Source organism: Saccopteryx leptura, chromosome 2 (genome assembly GCF_036850995.1).
Source record: "Saccopteryx leptura isolate mSacLep1 chromosome 2, mSacLep1_pri_phased_curated, whole genome shotgun sequence".
Lineage (NCBI taxonomy): Eukaryota > Metazoa > Chordata > Mammalia > Chiroptera > Emballonuridae > Saccopteryx > Saccopteryx leptura.
The window spans coordinates 89,662,031-89,688,671 of record NC_089504.1 but is presented as its reverse complement, the minus strand read 5'-3'; the positions used below and the strand labels follow the sequence as shown (position 1 = coordinate 89,688,671).

The 26,641-nt window shown below is 34.9% G+C and overlaps 1 protein-coding gene across 2 annotated transcripts in view; it reads left to right on the top strand.

Annotated features, from left to right (window-relative positions):
- Window positions 1-26,641, top strand: part of LINGO2 (leucine rich repeat and Ig domain containing 2) — an 828,878-nt gene that overhangs the window by 240,426 nt on the left and 561,811 nt on the right. The window lies entirely within an intron of this gene.

The following is a 26,641-nucleotide window of genomic DNA, read 5'->3' as shown; positions in this document are numbered from 1 at the left end:
CTACTCTGCTCCATAGAGCAGGGGTCCCCAAACTTTTTACACGGGGGGCCAGTTCACTGTCCCTCAGACCATTGAAGGGCCGGACTATAAAAAAAACTATGAAAAAATCCCTACGCACACTGCACATATCTTATTTTAAAGTTAAAAAACAAAATCAAAATGGGAACAAATACTATATTTAAAATAAAGAACTAGTAAATTTAAATCAACAAACTGACCAGTATTTCAATGGGAACTATGGGCCTGCTTTTGGCTAATGAGATGGTCAATGTGCTCCTCTCACTGACCACCAATCAAAGAGATGGCCCTTCCGGAAGTATGGCAGGGGCCGGATAAATGGCCTCAGGGGGCTGCATGCAGCCTGCGGGCCATAGTTTGGGGACCCCTGCCATAGAGCTTTGGCTGTGAGAGGGGAAGAGAGAGACAGAGAAAAAGAAGGGGAAAGGTGGAGAAGCAGATGGGTGCTTCTCTTATATGCCCTGGCTGGGAATCCAACCGGATCTTCCACATGTAGGGCAAACACTCTACCACTGAGTCAACCAGCCAGGGTGGTTTTCATCGATTTTTTTCATGAAAAATTTGTTTCGGATTTTGTTGATGTGTCCACGTGACCTCACTGATAATTTTGTGATAACAAAGGATGATCCATGCATTCTCCTGCTCAGTGTAGTGTTGTTTCTTATTGTGTGAGCATCACCCCGTGCATTTAGCCAAACAATTCCATTGCTTTCCAGTGATTTTTGTGCCTTTATTTATTGATTGAGAGTGCTAATATTACAGTTACATGTAACTGATTACTGTGTATAATAATTGAATTTACATTGATTAATATAGAAATAATTTCCCCGGTTTTCATCGGTTTTGGATTTCACTGATTGTTTTCAGAAGGGTTATTGACGAAAACTGAGGCATCACTGTATCTTAGGTGTTACAGTTTACAAGTACTAAACAAAATTACTTGTTTAGTATTCACACACTCTGTGTAGAAGACAAGGTAGGGATCATTACTTACAGTTTTACAGATGGAGAAATTGAGGTCCTCAAAGGTTAATTGGATCACTGGATGGCTTATAGCTCAATGCTTCTCAAGTTCTGTGGTTAAAGGTCAGTGTATTTTTAATCCATTGCAGACAGGATGTGTTTGTGAAATTACTGAAAATTATTTATTTGAGAAATAAAATGATTTAAAGCATATACCAGATATACCACTCCACATTTTTATTATTTATTATTTTTTCTACAGGCATAAAGTTGCTCTATGGAAGGAGTTTAAAAGTTTCTAATGCTTTCTTTCCATTATTGTGCTCATCCCAATTAACATTTGCAGAGTGGCCCTAGCCCATAGACTAGACAGTAACCATACAACACTGAAAGAGTGAAGGCATGAGGCAAACTGAGCATCCAGTCCCAGATGTTCTAGCTGTAGTCCAGGTCTTTTTGTATCTATTACTTCATACCACCTCAGCAGATAGCTAGAAATCTGTTTTGTGTTTTAAGGGACAAGGAGATCAAAGTCCAAACTGTTCACAGAAAACATGTGCCAAAAAAATGGCAATAACAAAACATTTTTAAAGAGTTATATGAAACCACTGACATAAAATTTTGAAGCTTATGGAAATGATTTTTTTAGATTTATATGTATGAAATCAATACTTGAAATTTTTTGCACGTGCTATATTATTGAAAGACTTTTTCAAGATAGGTTTTTTATTTTCTATTTTTATTTTGTTTATTTTTTTTGAAAAAAGAAGTTAGGTCTTATTTAGGAGACTGAATCTTGTTGGTTCTCCAGAACAGAATATGGGTCTCACTTTATTCTACGTGATAAAAGTGGATTTGGACTGGCTATGAAATGAACATAAACTTATTTTCTCATCTCATCGAAGGAACCTGGAAATAATGTTACTTATTCATTTCAAAAACTACTAAGAAAAATTTCAGCACTTTCATTGCAAAATAAAATGCACGTTGAGTCAATAATGAAAATGTACTTTGTAAGATGGTTTTGTGGCTTTCTAATTTTTACTGATGAAATGGATCCAAATATTTACAAGTGCTATTTTATTAATACCTATTTTGTATCTATGTAAAAGTAATATTGCACACATGTTCAGCAATAACTTTTGGTTGTGAATGAGTATTAGAGGAAGATTCAATTTTTTTTCCAAATGTTTTTGATAGAAAATTTTAAATCATAGCATAAATATCAGAAGTAGCTTTTGTTGTTGTTGCTTTAAAGTTCTGTTCTCTAAGGAGGCAGCTTAAAGTGGTTATAAGTTGCCCTGGCTGAGTAGCACAGTTGGTTTGAGCATCGTTCTGACATGCTGAGGTTACAGGTTCATTCCTGGTCAGGGCATATACAAGAATCAACTAATGACGGCATGAATAAGTGGGACAACAACTTAATTTTTGTCTCTCTCTCTCTCTCTTTCTCTAAAAATCAATAAATGAATACATTCCAAGTAACAGAGTATGAGTTCTAGTTGTTCCACATCTTTACCAAACTTGATGATTATGAGGGATTTTGGTTTTAGTCATTCTAAAAAGTGTGCTATGGTATCTCATTGGGGTTTTAATCAACATTTCCATAAGCACTGATAAGGGTGGCATTGCTACCTCTGATCAACAGTTTCCTAGATACCTCCAGATTAAATCTGAATGGAAATTTAGAGGAGTTATTTAAAAACATGGCAGCTGAATTCCCCTCCATTGAATGAACATTCATTCTAAAGGGACCTAAATTTTCCCTTTACATAGGAAAATAAAAAAGCATATACAAACATGTCATTAAATGTGTGCAAGCCTGGCAATCTCATTCAATTTAAATTTAAATTATCAGTTTTGTTCAACTTTTACTTTCCAATTAGCTAATTAATGCATCAAATCTATCAATTTTGTCTTGTTTCATTGGATACCAACCAATCTACTGATAGTGAGATTACAGTTGAATGGTGATGATTAGAGTTTATTGCAGGAGAGTAACTGCTAAGAAAACTAATTATTTGTCCAGCCATTGGAAACTGGGGATGGCACATGGACTATTGGCGTGAAATGATCCAGGAGAGCAGCATGATTTTGACAGAGGGCCTAGGGCTGTCGCCCGTGCCACCAGTGTGACAGCTCCATCACTTTCCCAGACATTTCCTATGGTGGGCAGTGTGATGGTTCATTTGCTTCCAGTACTATTAGTTTCTAAACAGTCTGAGAGCTTGATTCATATGTTCTTGAGGCAATTTTGATGTGCATAATTTAATACTATGTTGTCAAGTGCATGCTTTTTTAAATGAAACCATATTATCAGAAATTAGCTAGTTATGATTTGTCATTGACCGAGGTAGAGAGTGGGGGGTGCACAAATATGAGGAAGGTGGTCAGAAGGCACACATTTCCAGTTATATAACATAATAAGCATTGGGATAATATGTACAACATGATGACCATAGTTAACATTCCTTCATGGTATATGTGAAAGTGGTTAAGAAGGTAGAGCCTACGAGTTCTCATCACAAGGGAAAAATGTTTTTTAATTTTTATTTTGTATTTACATGAGATAATGGAATGGTAACTAAATTTATTGTGATAACTGTTTTTGCTATATATGCAAGTTCAGTCATTATGCTTTCTACCTTGAACTTATACAGGGCTGTGTGTCAATCATATCTCAATAAAACAAGAAAAACTGAAATTAGCCAAATCCAAATGTATTTTTATTGAAATGAAATATACATAATATAAAATTTGCTATTTTAACCATTTCTAAGTGTATAGTTCTGTGGTAATAAATACATTCATGACTCCGTGCAAGTGTTACCATCATCTAGCTTTATAATATTTCCAAATACCACCTTTAATCACATATAAACCTTCTCCTTAACAGCTTCCTCCTCCCTTTATATCTTTATATCAAGGTTTTACCCATTAACATAAGCTTATACTTATTTCTTAAGATGTGTCTTTTAAATTTTGTAGTAATAGAAAGTAAAATTACAAATAAAAATTATAATAATACTGTTATTTATATTTGTGTATTTACTTTTACCAGAGAACTTTATATTGTATATGACTTTGAGTTACTGTCTAGGTTCTTTTCATTTTAATGTAAATAAATCCCTTTACATTGCTTATAGGGGGCCCTGGCCGGTTGGCTCAGTAGTAGAGCGTTGGCCTGGCGTGCGGGGGACCCGGTTCGATTCCCGGCCAGGGCACACAGGAGAAGCGCCCATTTGCTTCTCAACCCCCCTCCCCCTCCTTCCTCTCTGTCTCTCTCTTCCCCTCCCGCAGCCAAGGCTCCATTGGAGCAAAGATGGCCTGGGCGCTGGGGATGGCTCCTTGGCCTCTGCCCCAGGCGCTAGAGTGGCTCTGGTCTCGGCAGAGCGACGCCCTGGAGGGGCAGAGCATCGCCCACTGGTGGGCAGAGTGTCGCCCCTGGTGGGCGTGCCGGGTGGATCCCGGTCGGGCGCATGCGGGAGTCTGTCTGACTGTCTCTCTCCCCGTTTCCAGCTTCAGAAAAATACAAAAAAAACGCAACAACAACAAAAAAAACATTGCTTATAGGGAGGACCTAGTAGTAATAAACTCCCACAGCTTTGGTTTGTCTTAGAATATCTTAATTTTTTCTTTATTTCTATGAAGCATTTTGTCAAATATAGAATTTAGGTTGACAGTCTTTTGTATTCTTTCAGCACTTTAAATACATCACCCTACTGCTTTCTGTCCTACAAGGGTACAATTGAGAAATACACTGATAGCCTGATGGATTTCCTTGTATGTTATGAGTTATTTTTCTCTTGCTGTCTTTAAGATTCTCTATTTTTGTCTTGCCTGACCTGTGGTGGTGCAGTGGATAAAGCGTCGACCTGGAAATGCTGAGGTCACCGGTTCGAAACCCTGGGCTTGCCTGGTCAAGGCACATATGGGAGTTGATACTTCCAGCTCCTCCCCCCTGTCTCTCTCTCTCTCTCTCTCTCTCTCTCTCTCTCTCTCTCTGTCTCTCTCTCTCCTCTCTAAAATGAATAAATAAAATAAAAAAAATAAAAAAAAAGATTCTCTATTTTTGTCTTTCAACAATTTGATTATAATATGTCTCAGTGTGTGTTTCTTTAGGCTGAACTTCTTAGAGTTTGTTGAGCCTCTTGCATTTGTAGATCTATGTTATTTCCTCAAATTTGGGAAGTTTCCACCATTATTTTTTTTATATAATCTCTTTGCACCTTCTCTGCCTCTTCTCCTTTTGATAATTCTATAATGAATATATTGGTTAAGCACACTGCGTGTCCCACAAACACCTTGTGTTCTGTATACTTTTCTTCATTCTTTTTTCTTTTTGTTCCTCAGAATCAATACTTTCAAATTACCTGTCTTCCTGTTCACTGAATCTTTTTACTTCCTTCAAGGCTGAAGTTGAAGACCTCTTGTAAATATTTCAACTCAGTTATTATATATATTTATAGCTTCTAAATTTATATGCTTTTTTATCATTGTTATCACTTTTTTATTTTCATTCTGTTCAGATACCATTTTTATTATTTCCTTTTCCATGTTTTCCATTAGCTCCTACAGCTTATTAAAGATAGTTGTTTTGACATCTTTTCTAGTAACTCTGATCCATGTATTTCTTTAGAAATCATTTCTCAATTTATTTTTGTTTCTTTTAATGGGCAATATTTCTGTTTATTTAATGTCTTGTGATTTTTTATTGAATATTGGGTATTTAAAAAAGGAGCCACTTCTCCACTCATTATAGACCGGTTCTTCCAGAAAAAGACCATAATTAATAAGCTCAGCATAGTTCTTTTCTGGATGTATATTCTGACTGGGTATTTGAATATGCTTCTTTCCTCTCTTTTATTCCATAAACAATTTACATCTTTGATTTATTTTCAGAGCCCCCATAAAGCTAGTTAGTCAATCTATAGTTGTTGCTTAATATTTCTAAGGAATACAAGGACCTGGAGTTTTCTACTTCAACAATATGCAGATCTCACTTGTGGCCACTTTTATTTTATTTATTTATTTATGTATGTATGTCTGTATGTATGTATGTATGTATGTATTTACTTATTTTTAAGTAGTAGGAGTGGAGATAGTAAGATAGACTCTGACACATGCCTCAACCAGGATTGATCAGGCAACTGCATCTGAGGATGATGTTTCAGTACCAAGCTATTTTTAGCACCTAAGGCTGAGGTACTTGGACCAACTATTAGAGCTATCCTCATCACCCAGGGTCATGCTGGAACCAATCAAGCCACTGGCTGCAGGGGAGAAGAGAGAGAGACGGGAGAGAAGGAGAAGTGTTGAAGCAGATAGTCGCTTTTTCTGTGTGCCCTGACCGGGGAATCAAACTGGGATGTTCATATGCCAGGCTGATGCTCTATCTACTGAGCCACTGGCCAGATCCTTGTGGCTACTTTGAAAGTCTTAATTTCCCACAGTCTTCTGCCAGCTTTTTCTCAGTGCCTTAGATGTTCCATTGTATTCTTTTGCTCATTATATCTTAACCCCAGGCATCCATGGATGGATATGCAGTGCACCTGCAATTCTTACATGCTTGCTGATGCTTTAGGTGGTTTCCAGCATGTAAGCTAAACTGCACTGCTTTTGTCCTGTCCAAGTTCAAAGTCAGGTAAGACAGAAAGCACTTCTTTGTCAACACCTGGACAGGTTAGAATATTTCAATTTTTTATTTATTTTTTATTTTTTATTTTTTTTATTTTATTTATTCATTTTAGAGAGGAGTGAGAGAGAGGAGAGCGAGACAGAAAGATAGAAGGAGGGAGGAGCTGGAAGCATCAACTCCCATATGTGCCTTGACCAGGCAAGCCCAGGGTTTCAAACCGGCAACCTCAGCATTTCCAGGTCGATGCTTTATCCACTGCACCACCACAGGTCAGGCCCAGAATATTTCAACTATGTTCCACTTGGCTCTTCCTGGCCATGGAGAGGGAACTCTGAACTGAACCACTTCTTCCTGGCTTGTGCAGCACTGCACTGGGAAGTGAATGGTTCAAGGGAAAGTAGAACATTACAAGATTTTCTACCATTTTTTATGTGCCTTTTCTTGATTGGGCATGTGCTTGGCTTCTGCAGAGCATTAACTGGTTTCCAGAGCTCCTATAATGTTATTGTATTCAATGTATAGTCCCCCACCTCCTCCATGGAGGAATAATAGTTTAGTGTTTCCTAGTCCTCAATCTTTTTCTTTAATTTTTATTGAATTTATTGGAGTGACATTGGTTAGTAAAATTATATAGGTTTCAAGTACACAATTCTATAATATATCATCTGTATATTGTCTTGTGTGTTCTTTACCCCAAATCAAGTCTCCTTCCATCACCATTTATCCTCCCTTTACCCTCTTTTAGATGATATTTTTCTTAAGTTTTGATTCAAATGCTTTTGACATAGAATACAATGTTGTCATTTCAAAGGAAAAGATTAATTTGCTACATAATTTTATTTTTATTATATGATGTCAGCAATTATTAGATTAACCTTATTAAAAATATTTTATTTATTGATTTTTAGAGAGAGGGGAGAGAGAGAGAGAGAGAGAGAAGGGGGAGGAGCAGGAAGCATCAACTCCCATATGTGCCTTGACCAGGCAAGCCCAAGGTTTTGAATGGGCAACCTCAGTGTTCTGGGTCGACGCTTTATCCCACCGCACCAGCACAGATCAGGCTAGATTAACCTTTTTAAAACCGTTTCAGTAGATTAGACAGTTTCTATGCAATAAAGAAAATATATAAATAACAATATAAATTCAATATTATTTACCAAAATTGCATTCTAGTTCTCTAGTTTTAAGAAATCCTTTGTTCAAATATGAAAATGTTACAACTTCACTTTTGAATATCAGAGTGATAGTTATTATGTTTAAGGGATTATGATTTGTTTGGGGCATAGTTTCAGCATTGTCATAGAAAAATGCCAAGGAATATAAAAAATGTTATAAAGCTGTCATCATTAGAATTATTAAGGGCTCTATGTCAACATTGTTTCTACTATATTGCTTGTTACTCTAATATATGACTGAAGGGGGAAAGAGCTGAGGTTAAAGTCAACTAAGAGTAATTTTTTTTGGTAGATCAAATCTACCACTTCATCTATATGTTTTAGCACCAGTGTTAGTTTAAAGTTAATTCTGTATAAGCAATAATATGTTATTTTAAATAATTTTGTAATGCCATTCTCATATTTAAACAATATGCATGTGATATATAGGTGTTTAAATAATTTCTATGCCTTCTCTTAGATTTAATAAAAGAAAGAAAACTTGAAATTTAAGTAACCATTATAGTAATATCTCTACTGAAAAATTTTTTTTTCTAAGTGAGAGGTAGGGACATAGAGAGACAAACTCCCAAATGTGCTCCAACTGGGATCTACCCAGCAACCCCCATCTGGGGCCAATGCTCACATCAACAGAACCATCCTTAGTGCCTCAGCCCATTCTTGAACCCATGGAGCCACTGGCTGCAGGAGGAGAAGAGGGAGAGAAGGTAGGAGTGTGAGGGGAGAGAGAAGGAGGTATTTGCTTCTCTTGTGTGCCCTGACTAGGAATTGAACCCAAGATATCTTTATGCTAGCCAATGCTCTATCCACTGAACCAACCGGCCAGGGTCTCTACTGAAAATCTTAAGGTAAAGAGCTATAATTAATTTTGTATAACCATGTTGTTCACTTTAAAATAAAAGCCAATAATGGCCTTAACAGAGAATTTCTAAAATATTTTATTTATTTAACCAAAGAGTAAAATGAATCTAAAGATATTATGGAGATTATGGCATGTTCATTTTCCCCAAGATTATATCCAAGATGTCATGTATAGCTTTTTCTATAAACATGGCTTTCACAATAGCAACATTTGTAATAAGTTTTACATCAACTGAGCTATATTTCAACATGTGCTTCAGAAACAAAAATCACTGGGCATAACAGTCATGTAAAACCTTAGTGAGAGTTATTAAAAACAGAAGATTTGAATTTGCATTCATCTAAACAACTGAGACATAAAACTGTGTTTTATATTAATGTATGTTTATTCTTCACGAAAATTGAACATGGAAAAGCCCTTCCAATAATATGTGTTCTTTTTTTCTGATAGAAAAAGAAAACAAGTAGTTATATTGTAGCATTAGAATAGAATTGAGGCAAATCACTCTAAAGCTTGGATTCTGTGGAACACAGAATGTCTTTGCTTATTTAATGACAATGAAAAGTATCTAAACATTGTGGTATTTAAATATTATGTTGTGAAATAAGAGTTCATGGTATAAACGATTAGAATTATAAGGTGAAATAAGTTTCTCTGGATAGAATGACACCGTCCCAACCTTAAGTGTTTGGAAAATTTTTGGTCTTGAACTCTGTAGAAAACAAAAACAAGATACTGCTCTGTAAAATTTATAGCAATATTCTTGATACTATATCACTGATGGATTTTGTCCTTATAGAGGCATAATGTGAAGTATATTAAGGTAAAAACTAGCTCATTTCCTATAACTTCAAATAAATAAAAATAACAATATTTATTATGACAATAAGGAAAGAATACAAGATGTTTTAAATTTATAAATCCCATTGAGGTTTGTTTCCCTGTCAAATGTACTCAATTAAAACAGCAATGAAGACTTAACCTAGTTCTATTAAATCACTATAAATAATCTTTATTTCATTTTTATCACGAAATTATAAGACTCTCTAAAAACCAATCTTAGATTTTTCTCCTTTGCTGAAGCTGTATCAAGTGAGGTCTTTTTTCACATAACTACACATACCAAAGTACACGCACACACATATATTTGTCTGTGTACGTTAAAGTAGAAGGGTGTAGTTTTTAATTTATGGCATCTCAGATGATCTTTCTATAAACAATTCTCTTCTAACTTCCAAGGCAAAATTTATTTAATTCATGTAACTTGGTCTTTTTCTCCATAGAAATAAATCAATCATATCTTAGGTGTAAGGTAAAATAAATTTGTTAAATTACTTCACATTAATTTGAAAAGAACAATTAATCTCTACTTTATAGTGTCATTTCTTTTAATAAGACATATTGCATATCTAGGCAAGAAATTATAGGCTCTCTGGACCTAAACTAGATGTATTATTTACTTATTCTAAAATTTTTGTGATCATAACATTTGTCATCTAAACCAACATGGGGATTAAAGTGTAAACTAATATTGTTCTTGACACACCCGAACGTAATGTCCCCCAACCTAAAAGGCAATCTTCCAGTCATAGGCTTTAATCTAGTCTTCCATGTAGTTCTAATAATTTGCAGGCATACGCTATCTTGCAAAACTTAATGCCAAAACAAAGGTGTCCCCTGAAATGGCTTAGAAATCTTAGGATAAGCTGTTTTCCAATTTTTTTAGTATGAAAAATGTAGCCAATATTAGTAGAGAATGTGATTAAGTGTACTGTGTAGTCCTTTTTAAAAATGCATTGAACTTGATTTCTACTCTTTAAAAACCAAGTTAGTCTATGAATCTGCATTACTTCGTTGAGCCTCTTCTTCTTGGTCTATAGAGAGGTGGAAAAAATAATTAGAGTAGAGGATACCCAAATATATTTTCATCACTAAAATTCTCTGAGTCCGAGGAAGAGTTATACATTTTCCTGTTTCCAATAAACAACAGCACAACTAAAGAAGTCATTTATGTACAAATGTTGTGAATTCTTAGATTCTTCTAATAATGACTGAAGAGAAAGGTGACAAACATCTCCAACTCTATTTTTTTCCCTACAAATTGCCCCTTCTTTCATGCACCAGGTGTGCTTAATTGTGGTTAAAGTGAGGTGCCATTGAAAACGTGGGTATAGTAGTATCCACTTATCCATGGGGGATATGTTCCAAGCCCCCCCAGGGGATGCTAAAAATCACATATAGTACTGAACCTTATATATACTGTATTTTTCCTGTATATACATACACTTTATGGCTTTTCTTTGGCATATTCAAATCATCTATGTCACCACCCTTATGCTTTGGGGCCGTTGTTACATAAAGTAAGGGTTACTTTAATGTATGCACTGTGAGGTCCTGAGAGTTGATCTGATAATCAAGATGGCTACTAAGTGGCTAGTGGATGGGGAACACATACAGCATTGATACACTCCTCCTGGTAGAATAAGGCAAGATATGAGAAATTTTTTATGCTACTCAGAATGGCACACAACTTAAAACTTATGGATTTTTTTTATTTCTGGAAGTTTTTATTTAATATTTTTTGGACCATGGCCAACCATGGTTAGCAGAAAGCACTGAAAGCCAGTTCATGGATAAGAGAGGGTTACTGTATAAGATTATTTTGATTAGAGCATAATGAATGTTAGTGTAGCATGAGACTCCTTTTATTAATCACAAAATGAAAGTAAGGGCACTATTTTATTTTATTTTATTCATTCCTAAAACATCATTTAAGCCATGTTATCTGTAATAATTTGGTGTTATTTCACTGAAAGAAGATTATCCACCTGTGAACCCTGAAATGTTTTTGACAACAATAGCAGTTCTCTAATTGTTCTCTTTTTGTGACTAGCATCAGGTTCTCTAGAAATTCCATTCAGTTTCTTTACTTCTATAATATAAAGGTAAGATGTGTTAGGACTAAGGTTAAGCAAAGATCAATATAAAGATTAGTATTTAGATTAAGGATAACTTTAGAAGATAATACATGTTTTAGAAGTGGACAGATCATGTTTCAAATCTTGGTTCTACTGATATTGGCTTTCTAAACTCACACTGAGTTACTTATTCTCTTGAAGTCTTAGTCCCTTCACTTGTAAAATGGACTGTTGAGATCCAACTCACAGAATAGTAGAGAAAATTAAATAAGATGAATAAGTAGAATGGTCGCAGTCATTGTAATGTCACAGGTCTTTTACCATTTACATTTTCTTGCCTGAGAATCTTGAACAAATACCTTTGGGAACTACTACAGCTATTGCTCGACTTACGATCATGATTGGTTCTGACAGACTGGTCATAACATGATTTGGTCATAAGTTGAGTAGGCTATATGTACAGTACTGTGAAATGATGTTATAAAAATCTTTGTCATATTTTATCATAATTTTCTTTCATTATTGTTATATATCATAATTTTCTTTGTTCATTTTATGTCATTTGTATCATCTCTACACCATTTTGTTTCTTATTTTTACATTCGTCAGGTTTAAGTAAAACACTGCATTACTAGTACTACTGGTTTAATATATATTTGCAAAGAAAATTTCCTCTTGGTAGACATCTTGGGAGGGGTTTGATTAAAAATATCCAAGACCCAAAACACAAATTGCTGTACAGAGTCTGGGATAACAGTTGAAATGGTGCACGTGGAGATGGTAATGCTGCCGGAAGCTGTTCCACACTGTCGTTCGCCCAGCTGGGAACCGCTTGCGCTGCCAGACATGGAGCAGTCATGGCTAGCGATTGTGGTCATAAAGTCGAATGGTCATAAGTTGCATAGGTCGTAAGTTGATCAATATTTGTACTTCAAATGCTTGTCTTTGGATACTGGTGTCTTTCTTAATCTTTGCCTATATTAACCTCTTATAAACTATCCCCATACTCTCTCTCTATCCTCACCACTCCAAATGAAACTGATTTAGAAGCTGTACTGATATCAGACCAACTGATTATTCAGCTGATGGGACTGACACAATTCAGGACACCAATGCTAAGCACTTAATAGTCATTCAAACAATTACATTGCATCCTTAAATAATCCGACTTTCCTTTTTAGTATATTTAAGTGTTTATTTTTAATCAAGAAAAAATTATATGTGCCCAGCCTAAGTCATAAGAACTTTATTTGACAAAAATGTGTTACTCTCTTTGAAAGAATAAATAAAAAATGTAGGGTGTCTTGCAAGTTTGGAACACACCATTCTCTAGAAGCCAACCAAATTACTGACAATGAGAGATGAACCATGGTGGGAGACCACTGAGGCTGTGAAAAGGCTGTTTGTATAGCACTTCAGGCTCCTGCTAAGGCAGATCAAGAATTGTCTTATTATATTGATATTGTGTAATATGCTTCCAAATGCCCATATGGAACATTATTTTGATTGGTATTCCTTTAAAATCAACTTCAGTTTACAGTACTATCTTCTATCATTTTATGTTGTTATATAATTGAATCAAATATTTTTGGCAAACTGTTGATTTCCTTTGGTATCAGGAGGACAAAAGTAAGAAAACATGACAATGGCAAGTCAAGAAAGCAGGTGTGGATTTGAGCTCAAGTGTTTAGAATCATGTTGTTGTTGTAATTGTATTTAAGTACATTTGGCATTTAGACACTTAATTTTTAATTCACTGCTTTTAAAATTTTCTTATGAATAAAATTGGAGTTAAAGGGGAAAGGGACATGGGGTTGCAAATATTTAAAATGTTTGTATATTGTATTGAGTTTTTGCTCACTTCTCTTTTCACTTGTCCTCCAGAAACATATGATGGGAGAAATATATAAAGGAAGAAATATATTACTATGTAAAACCATTCATCATAAAACTGCTTATCAAATACCTATTCATTAAAATAATTAATTTCCAAAGGGTGAATTAACATTTTCAGTCATAAATGCACTATATATATTTAACATAGTATCTTTTCATTGAAAATACATTTTTCTTATTGTAGGGCATCAGGGTTTTCAGTTTCCATATTTTCCCCTGATACATTCTTTTCTTACATAGATACCTAGTAGCATCTTTCATTTTGAGCAAGCAGCCTATAATCCTGACTAAAAGGCCTTGTTATACTTCATGACTGAGTATTCAGTATTGGGAAATATGTTTAAGTTAGTATAACACCGTGTTTTTCTAATAGTTTTGCAAACACACCAATCTTTCTCTTTCCATACATCATTTATTTCAACCTTAACCACCAAGAACATGACTATGATTTTAAAAGGATTCTGATATTTAAGAAAAGATATCACACCTCATGTGGGTTTTTGCACATAATATATTTGCTCTTATATTAAGCATGATTCCAGCTGGCTGTGTTATCTGCTTTTCCACCTACAGAGAATTAGAAAGAGGTAGAATGTCTGTTTAAATCAAATGTACTGGCAGTGTCAAAAAGAGACAGCTGACAAAATAGCAGGATTACATTATTGGAATATTGAAGTAAAGTTCTTAGACACCAAAAAGTAAATATGTATCTAATTTATTATGTCTAAGAAAAATATAAGTGTGTGATAGCCCTTTTGAAGATGAATTTTTGTAAGTCAGGATCTTTTGGACATATTGCTTCATGTTTATAAGTTCTCTTGTGACTTCAGAAGATAATTCTATTGGTAGTATCAATGGGCAAACATATTTTCTTTCCATAAAATGCAGAGCAAATAGTGTTGTGATAATAGTACAGAAATTTCAAAATTGTTAAATATTTCTAGGTAACTCTCTTTTGCAAATTCTTGGTGATCATGAATTCATTTGGTAAATACAATATTTCCTGAGAACCTTCTGGGGACCAGAAACACTTGTCTAGTGCTAAGAGTGCCATGTGGACAAGACATTCTTTCTAAGCTGGAGAAGCAAATGTCTATATATGACCTTGGCCCTAAACTAATGTTTCTACTAAAGGCCCATTTACCCACTTAAAAACATTAAATCAAGCAACATGGATGGAGGGTCAATCAGTATTTGTTGATGTTTATTCAACTCCCTTGGGTTATTTAGTTGTCACATTAACCCAAGAAGGTAAAAATACCTCCATTCGTAATGACCTTCAAAAGCTAACCCAATCTCTTGAGCTCAGATTCATTAAGTGTAAACTAGGTATATAAACATCAAACTAATGGGGTCATAGTGAAGATTCAAGAAAAAATTACATGTAAAATGTAATGCGCATGTAATTTAGTACATAGTTTGTATAGAGTATTCTCCTTTAGAACCATTTCCCCCAAAATGTATCTATTTTCAATACCTTTTTAGAGAGATAGTATATTTTTATTTTTAAACTAAATATATTGGGGGTAAAATTGATTAGTAAGAGTATAGGCTTCAAGTGTACAATTCTGTGATACATCATCCATCACCTGTATATTGCGTTGTGTGCCTGCCACCCAAAGTCAAATCATTTTGTCACCATATATTTGACCCACTTTAACCTTTACTACTCCCTCACCTGCCTTTTCTTTGGTGAAAACCATACTGTTATGTATATCTATGAGTTTTGTTTGTTTTTCTTCTTTTTTTCATTTGTTGCTTTCAGTCTTATATCTCCTGTATGAGTGAAATTATATAGTTCTTAACTTTATCTAACTGACTTATTTAGCTTAGCATGGTATTCTCAAGGGCCATCCATGTTGTTGCAAATGGCAGTATTTAATCTTTTCTTGTGGCTGAGTAATATTCCACTGTATATATGTATATTTCTGGAGGATCATATGAATAAGCAAGAACATCATGGTGGATTATATTTTGTTTGCTTTTCAGAGTTTAGTTTTGTCATTATTCAAATAATTTGAGCATCATTTACTTTTTGCAAACTAATGCAAAGTCATTTTGTGTGGTCGTGATGAGAGTTTTGTGCTAGAAAATATATTTAGTGGTGCCAGTTTTTGATTTTATGAATGCTTATGAAATAAATTCATGTTATTTCATTAGGATTCTGTTCTACAGACTAATCATTAACATTTCGGCTCAAGGAATAGTTAACAGTTTGGCCCTGTATCCAAAATTTCTAAAGAATAGGCCTGTACCACCTCATACTCTTTGTGGTTTCTTCTAACTTTTGGTCTTTTCCCAATTTTTAGAGTACTTATTTTGGGGCAGAGTTCAAGAAGAGGTATATCTGTGTAGTCAGGAAAGACCTTCAAGAGAGAGTTGTTGATCCAAGAAGATTCAGGAATAGGATGAAGGAGAATTTGATGATTTGTCTATGAAAAGTTAGGTGGGTCTGGCAGTGATCATCAAACAGACATCAGGAACAACAAGTGGGAGAACAAGTAATAAGGACCTAGCAGCTGGCAAATGGATTTTGGAGAGAGAACTTTAGTTTCTAAGAGCACCAGTGGGAGTAAGATTTTAGTTTCAAAGCTTTTTTAATTCTTGGTCATATTTCTAAATATGAAAAAAGATATATATATATATATTTATATATATATTTATATATAAACACAGTGATTTGATTAATATGACTGAAATGCAGGGCATTTTTCCTGATGGCTAAGAAATGTGTTTGTGTGGGTGAACAGAGATGAAAATTGTCATTGGCCAGCTAAAAAGGCTGAAATAAAACTGATAAAATATCTAGTGAAATCGGCAAATAGTTTTTGGGTTCTATTAATATGTGTCTCACGATATTAAGTACAGGATGATAATAAAATGTTATAGAACACTGAATCTTCAGAAAATTATAATACAGTTATAGAAATATTTTATTATTGATAAATATGTATTTTTTAAAAAAACTGCAGAGAAGTATTTGTGACAAAATATTTGTTTGCTCCTGAGATATGTGACATCTGACACATTATATGAACTAAGGCTAACAAGCAATTTGTTGTTCATCTCTTAAGAGTAATCCTGCCCATTTACATTATATATCAAGTCAATTTTCTCAGTAGCTTTTTTCCCACATGCTATAAACTTGAGTAGCATTGAAAGAAATTGATAATTATAGCCTCCTTTGTAATTTGCCTTGTAAAATATTCTCATTAAAATTCACTCTGTGGTACCCTGTCTGGATTGCTAATTCTTTTCAATGATAATTCTTTGGCTGAGTTGTATTATTATTCAAAATTTATGCCTCCCAGCAACTCTTTCTACAAGAAGTAAAGAATGTAGTGATGATACAGGAGAAAAAGAAACTGTTAATGTGAAATTCATGTACAATGTTGCTCTTTTTTTTCCCTTGCTGGGAAAGGTAGCATTATATCCCTGGAACTAGTATTTACATTAAAACTTACTTTGTGACATAGTGACAATATTAAAGATTTAAATGGTAGTGTATAATTTAGTCTAATTTAATATATGTTAAGGCTTCACTCTTTGCTTTACCAACATTTTAGCCCTTTCTGGAAATCTTTTCTTTTATATTGCTATGTAATGAGATGTTTAACTGGTCCTGTGCAGAATAAACGGTTCTGTGCCTATGCAAAAGGACTGTCTTACACGGACAGGTGCACTTTTTAAATCATGGGACAGGTCAAGGTTTTCCCCTCATGTCCCCTGCTTTTATCCATTTCCATAATTCACTACTTGACTGTTTTACTTCTGGAATTGGTTCTATGACAGATCATGTTCTCTCATGATTTGAGTAGTACTTCACAGTGCTTCAGCGATTTCAGGGAAGTGCTTTCTCCTCATAAACTGTAGAAAACTGTTCTCGTTTCCATATTCTGGATTTCCCAAGGTCGGATTGTGATGAGGAAAGGACATTTAGAGTAGAAAGAGTGAAATATTGTCTTGCAAATGCCCATAAGGAATGAATACAAGATGAGCCATAGTGTGTGTGTGTGTGTGTGTGTGTGTGTGTGTGTGTGTGTGTGAGAGAGAGAGAGAGAGAGAGAGAGAGAGAGAGAGAACACCAGGGAACTTTTCTAATAAAAGTAGCCTCCACTCAAAAGATTCATTGTTCCAAATTATTTCGCGTAGTTTTTACAGGCATTCCTTGAATTAGAAGCTATAGATTAACAAATATTTCATATGTTTATATGTCCAGTTTGTGCCATGCATACCAGAAAAAGGTAATCTTAATGGGTTTCTATGGTGGTAGCTTGTCATGAAGAGATAAAAATGCCTCAAATTTCTATGTGTATATCACTGGGCAGTTTCTCACAGAATTCCAAATCATTTCTTTGTACTCTGGAAAGGGAGTGGTCAGAATGGAGCAAACCTTTAACATTATTTACAGACATTAGGAAGCCCAAATTTCTCTTTGTGTTCTCTCCAAATTTTTATTTATGCTTCTTCCTTGTCATGGATTTGTCTGTGCCTTTGGAAGAAAGGTACTACCATGCCTGTAAGACATAAGACATGTAGAAAACAGAGACCCCTGAAAACCCTGGGAAAGCAGTGAGGCAACCCAGCAGAGAAGTGGGTGCAGGGGTCTCAAACTCGTGGCCTGCGGGCCGCATGCGGCCCGCCCACCAATTTTGTGCGGCCCGCAGACTAATCAAACTTTGTGGATTAGTCTGCGGGCCAGTCTGCGGGCTGAACAAAATTGGTGGGCGGGCCCGAGTTTGAGACCCCTGGAAGTAGATGGATAGGCTGAGGAGTTGGGCCAGCCTTTATAATCACATTTGAACCTTAGTCATAGCACTTACCAATTTTGGTTAAGTTTGTAAAATATGATTTTATGTTTGCTAACTTATAGTTTGCACTGGGGGTTGGACAGCACCAGATATCAGTGGTCTATGAAATTGTAAATTACCTTCCTGCTTGGGAAGGGCAATTGTTTTGCTAATGTTTGCTGGTGGAGACATTTTCATGCCAGAAAGTTTTGAAAATAGAAGGAGAAGGAGAAGGGGAGAGAAGCCATGTTTGCAAAGTGAAAGCAGAGAGAATGCAGAGTGCTGAGAGAAGCCATGTTGGCTTGGAAAGAAAAGATGAACAGATGGGGAAACAGAGGTGTGAGGCTTTGGGAGCCCTACTGAGACAGGTGAGGCCTTTGATTCTAAGATAAACCAGAGAAGGTTCTCCTGGTTGTGGAACCAGAGAATGCGTCAGTGGCTTTGCGATCCCTGTGTGTTTGCTCGTGGGCCGGTGCAAGACTTTAATGAAGAAATGGCCCACCATTTTTTGGATCCACTGTTTCTTTACCATCTGCCCAAATCCAATGGGAACTTGCATGTGCCTGGTCATGATGGCTGCGAATACTGGACTTACACTGACATATGACTTCAACAGATTCTTTTAGTTTGTTCATTTGTACAATGACCAAATAATGGTATTTACCTTAATGAATTTGATGTGGTGATAATATAGCATAATGTTTATAAAGTGTTTAACCCAATACTTACCATAAAATGAACACTCAACACTGACTGGGCATTATCACATGAATGAAATGCACTAACAAATGCAAGTCATTGTTGAGAAACAAAAAGTCTGAAAATAAAAATGAAAGGAAAGAAAACACAGGGAATATTGAATATGTAGGTACTAACATGCTGAGTTGATCTTTTAAAGATGAATGTGTCTATCGGGCAGAAATGATATAGTGTCTTCTAGATACAAGGGTCAGCCTGGGCAGAGAGAATAGATCTCTGGTAAGAAATTTCATGGTGTGGGTAGGGAACTACAAAATGATTAGTACTACAGAAGAATACTGTGCCTAGCAGGGGAGGTGGGAGATGTGATATCAGAAGTAAGTAAAGACTGTCTCAAAAAGGTAGTTATATTTTATATTAGTAGTTTTCACCTGTTCCTTTGGACAGTAGAATGACATTGATGAATTGTAATCAAGAGAGCAATGTGGCCTACTCTCTAAGACTGTTATGAGAGCATAGATGTACATAATAAACACATTACTCTTGGTATGGTTCCATCTTAAAACTCTTTTGTTATATTCTTGTCTTTTTTCTTTTTGCTTGATTTGGATGTTTGGAACTCAAGCTATGAAGTAAGCTAGTTGTGAGTGTTGTTTATGAGCCATTTTTTTTTTTTAATTTAAATCCACTTTGGTATTTAGTCCCATAAGTTTCTCTCCTTGATTTCTGACTTTAATTGCATCCTGCATTTATGCATTGGTTTTGATTATCTCTCTTGGTTGTTTGTCATTTAGCAACAAACCCATTTTGCTAGCTTATTAAGTGAGTATAACTTTCCTGTAAAGACATAAGAGGAAGGGTGGATTTGTCCTATTGTCATCCCACAAGCACTTAGCTGGGAAACCATGCTATAATGTTCATATGACCTTATCAAGTTTTTCTTATGAAATATATTGGATTTATATTAAAAATGTATTCATTTATATCAACAGTACTTATTCAGTAGAACAAAAATAGAACTCCTTTAATACTCCAGTATGCATCAGCAGACATGCAATTCTAATATTTTGAAAAAACTGTGGACTCAGAACCACTTCAAATATTAATGTCTTTTGTTCCTAAATCAGTGCCTTCTGCACGCCTCTCCTCTAACTCGTCTTCTCTCTATGTGTCAAGCATGATGATTTCCTATATACCATACGAAAGGGAAATTTTATTTTAAACTTCAGAAAATAAAAAAGTATCAAAGAAAGTTAGTGAAGGGGTCTGTAAGTATACTAGAACATCTAAGATAAGAACAAAATAATTTTGGGAAATCCTTGGTGCTTGTTTTTAATACTATTAGGTGCATTCTGAAATTCAGCCAAGGAAGCTAAGAGGTGTCAAAAATGTTTCACATTTTGTTCTAGCCGATGTTTAGGGGATGTTTTTTCATTAACTCATTCATCTGAAGCTCTTTCATCTGTATTAAAGTTGTACCAAAGGAAAAAGGAAGTTTCAGAAATGTTTGTGATCCTTTATTTTGGATGGAAATCCATTTTCTATGACTTCTGTCAAGTGCAAAACCTATTTAAAGGAATTACTGTGATAATTCACTGCTATGAATTGATACCTTCGCAGCATTGCTTTCCACACTCGCATTTCATTTTATTCAAGTGTCTTTATCTTGAAGTTTCATGATCAAAAATCTGTACAAAGCTTATGTATATGTATCCCCAAACCCATTAGAGCACCTACATTTGTTATAAAGTTTCTCATCTCCACACTGCTCTCCAATGTAAGTCGTGTGTCTGCTCACTGATCTTGTGAATGTATTATTCAGCAGAGACTACAACAACCTGTCAAAATTTTGTTTTACTTCACGGTTTGTAGATGGCACATCTGTGTGCCTTTTTTTGGGGGGGGGGGGAAGACTGACAGACACTGATTAGAACTCAGTACAAGAATTGAAAAGCAATTTAGCAAGGTATCACCAAAGTAAACTAAAAAATGTAAAGTAAATTTGGGTTGTGTTTTTCTATATTGAAATTTGTCATTTGTGAATCTGAGACTGAGACTTAATAAAATGATATAGTAAGATTAATGTCCTAATAGAAATTTGTACATCCAATCACATGTGCTCTTATTAGTAACCACTTTAAGAGGTTGTGCTCTACTTCTTTGACACTCTTCTTACTCAAGACTGATTTTGGCATTTTCATCAGGACCCTATTTCTGAGACCTTAGTCTATCTTAGTTTAGTCTTCCAATTTCACCAGCCCAACCATGAATGCAGATGGACTACAGGACAGCTGTAGTAAAAATTAAAAGCATAGGTCAATATTCAATATCTGTGTGGTTCAGAAAAGCCACTTAGGATTTTAAAAAAATGGAATTAATCAGAAAAGCAACCCTAGTGTCACTGGCACTAAGCACAGAATCAGGAAGCTATTTAACTAATGCGCCATGGGCTCTGAAGGTCATTGCCAAATAGGAGTTCTAAAAAGATCTTGAGCATTAATGAAATAGATGGGTTCAATGCACATTTGGATGAATATAATCTAGTGTTAGCAAGAAATCTAGTATGATATTTAAGGAATGTGATTTGGTCCATTTTACTCTTTTTTAAGAAATACTAATTTTTTTCTATAATCTATGAGTGATCTTAAAACTTTTTAAAAGTAAATATCTTTAAAAACAAAAAGACAAATATAAAATTTCTTTGACTTGGAATCAAAAATAAATCTAAATATTTCACTCACTATAATTTAAAAGAATTTAAAAGACTGTACTCAAAATTGTACTACCAAACAGAACACATAGACCAAATAATTGCATAATATTTCTCTTCTACATTTTAATAGCATACTGACATTACCTTGCCAACATTCATCTATTCATTCATTTTATACTTCTAAAATATTAATTAAATACATAATATACAGTACAGAGTATTAAATGATGAAATTATAAACTTCACTATATTTTATCACTTTAAATGAATATATCTCCTAATAAATTTAATTTCTAGAGAGCAAATATATTTTTTTAATTTATCATATTCCCAATGACTGCTACTATGCTTGGAACATAGAAATGCTGAGAAAATGTTGAATAAAAAACAAACAAACAAACAAAACATTTGTTAGCAACCATTTACAAAAGCATATGGTCCTTTAGATATTGTCCTTTTAGTTTCTATTACAGTTATAATGCTCCTCAAATCTATTATGTATATTTTTATAATAGTCATTGATCTAAAATTCAAATCCAAAGATCATCATAATTTTATATATTTAGTATATATTTTGACTTCCAATGTTTTGCACAATAAAGTTTTAAAGTCCATATCTTAAGTGAGAAACACAAGACCTATGATTGTTTTATGCCTTTGATTTCAGTTTGAGAGCAAATTACTCCCACTGACCCCATTATATTCCACTTTGTTTCACAACTCTGGGCAATCACACATACTTTTATATTTTGCCTTCACTTTCCTTCTTTCTCTTGAATATAGCAAATTTTTACTCATTCTTCAAGACACACCCCACACATGAAAACTTGCTTGACCCCAGATGTAACTACTTCATCTTGTATGCAGTCACTCTAATTTATACTTCTATTGAGCTAGTCTTTAAACCATGTCCCAAGGATACTAGTTCTATAGCACACTGACAAATATTATTGCAAGTGGAAAAAGGAGTAGGGAATATATAGGGCCCAGAACAAATGAGAAAATATGGATTAAATTAAATTAAGCACATGTCTTTTTTTTCTCTCTCCAAGAATAGTGAGGGTTTTTTTAGTTCTTATGTGCACTGAATCTTTAAGAGCAAACTATATAATATATAGTGTTTACTATATACGTTTCTCCCTGAAACTCATTTTTTCACAATACTGAATATCCCATGAGACTCAAGTATTCTACTAATTATAGTTTTTGAAAATTCTGTTCTATAAGTTTACTTATTCTGATTAGAGTTTCCTTAGAGCCTCTGGTCTTCTTGAGGTCAGGCTCTGTGTGCTCTGTATCATTTTTTACTCTTCAGTTAGAAAACATAAATTTTATTTTAATCCCTTTAATCCTATTGAATTTCTGTTCTGATGGGAGGTGGAATTTTCATCAACTCATTTGAGAAATTCTAAGCTGCTAATTGGAGAACAAATCAGTTGGTTGCTTATAAAAAGGGCTATAGAGAATCAGTTGTGTATGAGAGATATAGCAGACAAACCTGATCTAGTCTGGCTGGGGGCAGGGAAGATTGCTGAGCTCTAAAGAATAAGAGTTAGACAGTCAAAGAGAGGTTGGGAGTAGGGTGAGTAGGGTGAGGGCAGATTACTCAAGGCAGAGAGAAGAACAAAGGTCCTGAGATAGGAAAGGAGTCTGGCACCTTTTAGAAAAATACAAGGCAGCCAGTGATGGCAGTGCACAGAGGGAGAGGAAGCACACACAGGAGACTGAATCGTATGATATATGGCATTCCGGCAGGCTGCCCACTCATGTTAGATATTAGCCAAAAGGGAATGAGAACACAGAGGCATATTTGTTTATTTATACTTTGTTTGTTTAAATTAGGAGTGAACTATAATCAGATTTGTACTTTAAAAGGATTATCCCCATTGTTCTTTAGGGAAGAGAGTTGAAAACAGCACAAGAGGGTGAGGAATGCCAGTTAGGAGGCTCTTGCAGGAGTGAAAGACTAAGATAACAGTGCCTGGGAGCAGATACTTACAAGGACAGTGGCATGTGTTTGGAGTCAAGCGAAGTTTAGAATTGGCAAGAATTGGTAAATTGAATGAGGAGATGCGATAAAAGGAAAAAACTAAGACTTCTCCAACTGGTAGTTGTTAATTACATATTTACCCAAGGACAAATAGTAGTAATAAGCATTGGACCTTGTTCAAAATTTGTGCTCGTAGCATTAGGTCCCTCTGCAACCCAGCTTAAAGTAGCCAAGTGTTCCCGTATTTGAAATTCCACAATACATATGTCACAGTGTAAATCCTGCAATGTAAATACTTGGACATGTGTGATGACCTACTGGAGAGACATGGGTGATACAAAATAGACTATGGAACAGATTTGGATTATGTCATTCCAAATTTGCTGTGGGGACTCTTCAGAGCAGCTTGAAAAGATGTGTTTCATTCTGGAACCTGGTGATAGCAATAATAATCATAATGAGGTTATTCAAGGTCAAATGAAAATTAAATATTCTCCATGAATTTTGGATGAAAGAAAAATGTTATTCCCAATTATAAAATCATATATTGTATGTATAGTTTTCAATTTCACTGTCTTAATGAATAATACTAAAACTTGGATGTGTCTTCTCAAATACTATGTAACAATTTGCACAGATCGGGAGAATTAATTACATCTGAGATCAGATAGAAATTCTCCTTTTTTGAATTAAAATGCCTTTAGTATTGTGATGTAGTAAACCATAACTCATAATTATGGTCTTTTCCCTCTGGGTTAAAAGATAATAACAAAAAGAATATTAATCATAGGATTTCATTTTTAAAATGTTGCCACCAAGAGGTAACTTTGTCATTAGGCAGAATCCAGTGTATTTTTTACCTGTACATCCTTAAATTTATATTTAAGATTTGTTTCCAAAATGTATAATTTATTTTCTTGCACAGCTTGAATATTGTTTCCTATGCAATAAATCATATTTTTAGATGTAATTGCACATGGACACTACACGCCACACACTTTATAGAGATGCTAAAAGGGAGTGATAAAATATGTGTAATTATTTTAAATGTTTATAGAACACCACAGATGGTGACATAGTTTTCTCTTTCACAAGCCTACTACTGTGTTCATAGTTATCTTCTCCAGTTTATTTCTTTGCCGAAAGAGGCAAATTGAAACAATAACAGATTCTGTGGGATCTGTGAAGAATGATCTGATTCTGTGGCTTCAGTTGCAATCTTCAGTATGGTCAAGATTAAAGTTCAGGGACCATGAATCTGTATCCCTGGAGAACATTGGGAGGAATATGGCAAATATCAATATAATCGATAACATTATTGGGGTAGGGTGGTTAAGATCACACCTGCACCCTGGCTTCCAGCACCATCATTTACTAGCTCTGTGACCTTGGCCAAGCTACCTAATTCAAATAAAGTAATGAAAGGTTTCTTGGGAAGCTTAAATGACATGACCTATAAATCTCTCAGTACAGTGGCTAGTATATGGTTAGCTGAGGAAATCTTAGCTGTAATTATTATTGCTATTCTAGTAAACTTACCCAACCAGACCCTTAATACACACAGTGACAGGCACTTAGTAGAAAAAACTGGGTAATTGAATCAAGATCATCTCTTTTGTTTCTTTCTTTTTTTGACTACTTCTTTTTTTAACACCATTTTATCCTTTCTCACTCATATACACACCTAAGTGTTTATTTGGCTTGTTAGCATACCATTCATTCCTCTTCTACTTGTACAAAGACGATGGTCCATTTAATATTGTAACTCATGTAGTCCTTACTTTAAAGTTTTATCATTACATGCCTGTTGGAGTCTGACTTTTAGAAATCCTCAGTTTTTAAAAAACAAAAACATAAAACCAACATTGCTCAAGCTAATAATTTTAATATCAAGTATAATGAGAGTAATGAAGTCATACCAAAGAATACAAATCCTCTATCACAAAATGTATATTCCTTCATAACCATGGGATTATAATCCCAATTAAAGAAAGATCATGAATTACAATTAAAATATATATTACTGACACAAGAATGCACATAAACACTGATAGTGTTTAAGACTGTAAAATGAAAATGTAGCCTCCCAGAGAGTGGCAAAATGGCTAGAGTGTTGGACTGGGATGCAAAGGACCCAGGTTTGAAACCCTGAGGTCAACAGCTTCAGCATGGGCTCATTGGCTTGAGTGCAATGTTGCTGGCTTGAGTTTGGAATCATAGACATTACCTCATGGTTGCTGGCTTGAGCCTAAAAGTTGCTGGCTTGAAGCCTAAGGTCGCTGGCTTGAGCCCAAGGGGTCTTGCACTTTGCTGTAGATTTCCAGTCTTTCCAGTCAAGGTACATGTGAGAAATCAATCAATGAACAACTAAGGAGCCAAAATGATGAATTGATGCTTCTCATCTCTCTCTCTTCCTGTCTGTCTGTCCCTATTTGTACCTCTCTCTGTCCGTGCCAGGAAAAAAAAAAGAAGAGATAATGTAGACAAGTCTAATTCTTCATCTGAGGACCCTGGCTAACATGAACATAAACTCTTGGTTGACTTTGAAAAAAGAGTCTTTATATAAAAGAAAAATGAGTATCTGTAATTGGAACATTTGCTTCTTTGGCTCTAAAACAGGGAGCTTCTGAGGACATGAATAAAAGGGAACTCTTGGTTCACTATTGGTTGGAAAGTAAAAAGCATTATAGAAATAGTATGAAGGTTTCTCAAAACTTAAAAATAGAACTAGCATATAATCTAGCAATTCTACTCTGGGCATATATCCACAGGAAATGAAATCACTATCTGAAAGAGATATCTACACTTCCAAGTTCATTTCAGGATTATTCATAATTGCCAAGATATGGAAGCAACCTATGTGTCCATGAAAGGATAGTTGGATAAATAAAGTATGAAACACACACACAATTGAATATTATTCAGTCATAAAAAGGAAATTCTGCCACTTGCACAACATGGATTGACTTCAAGAGCACT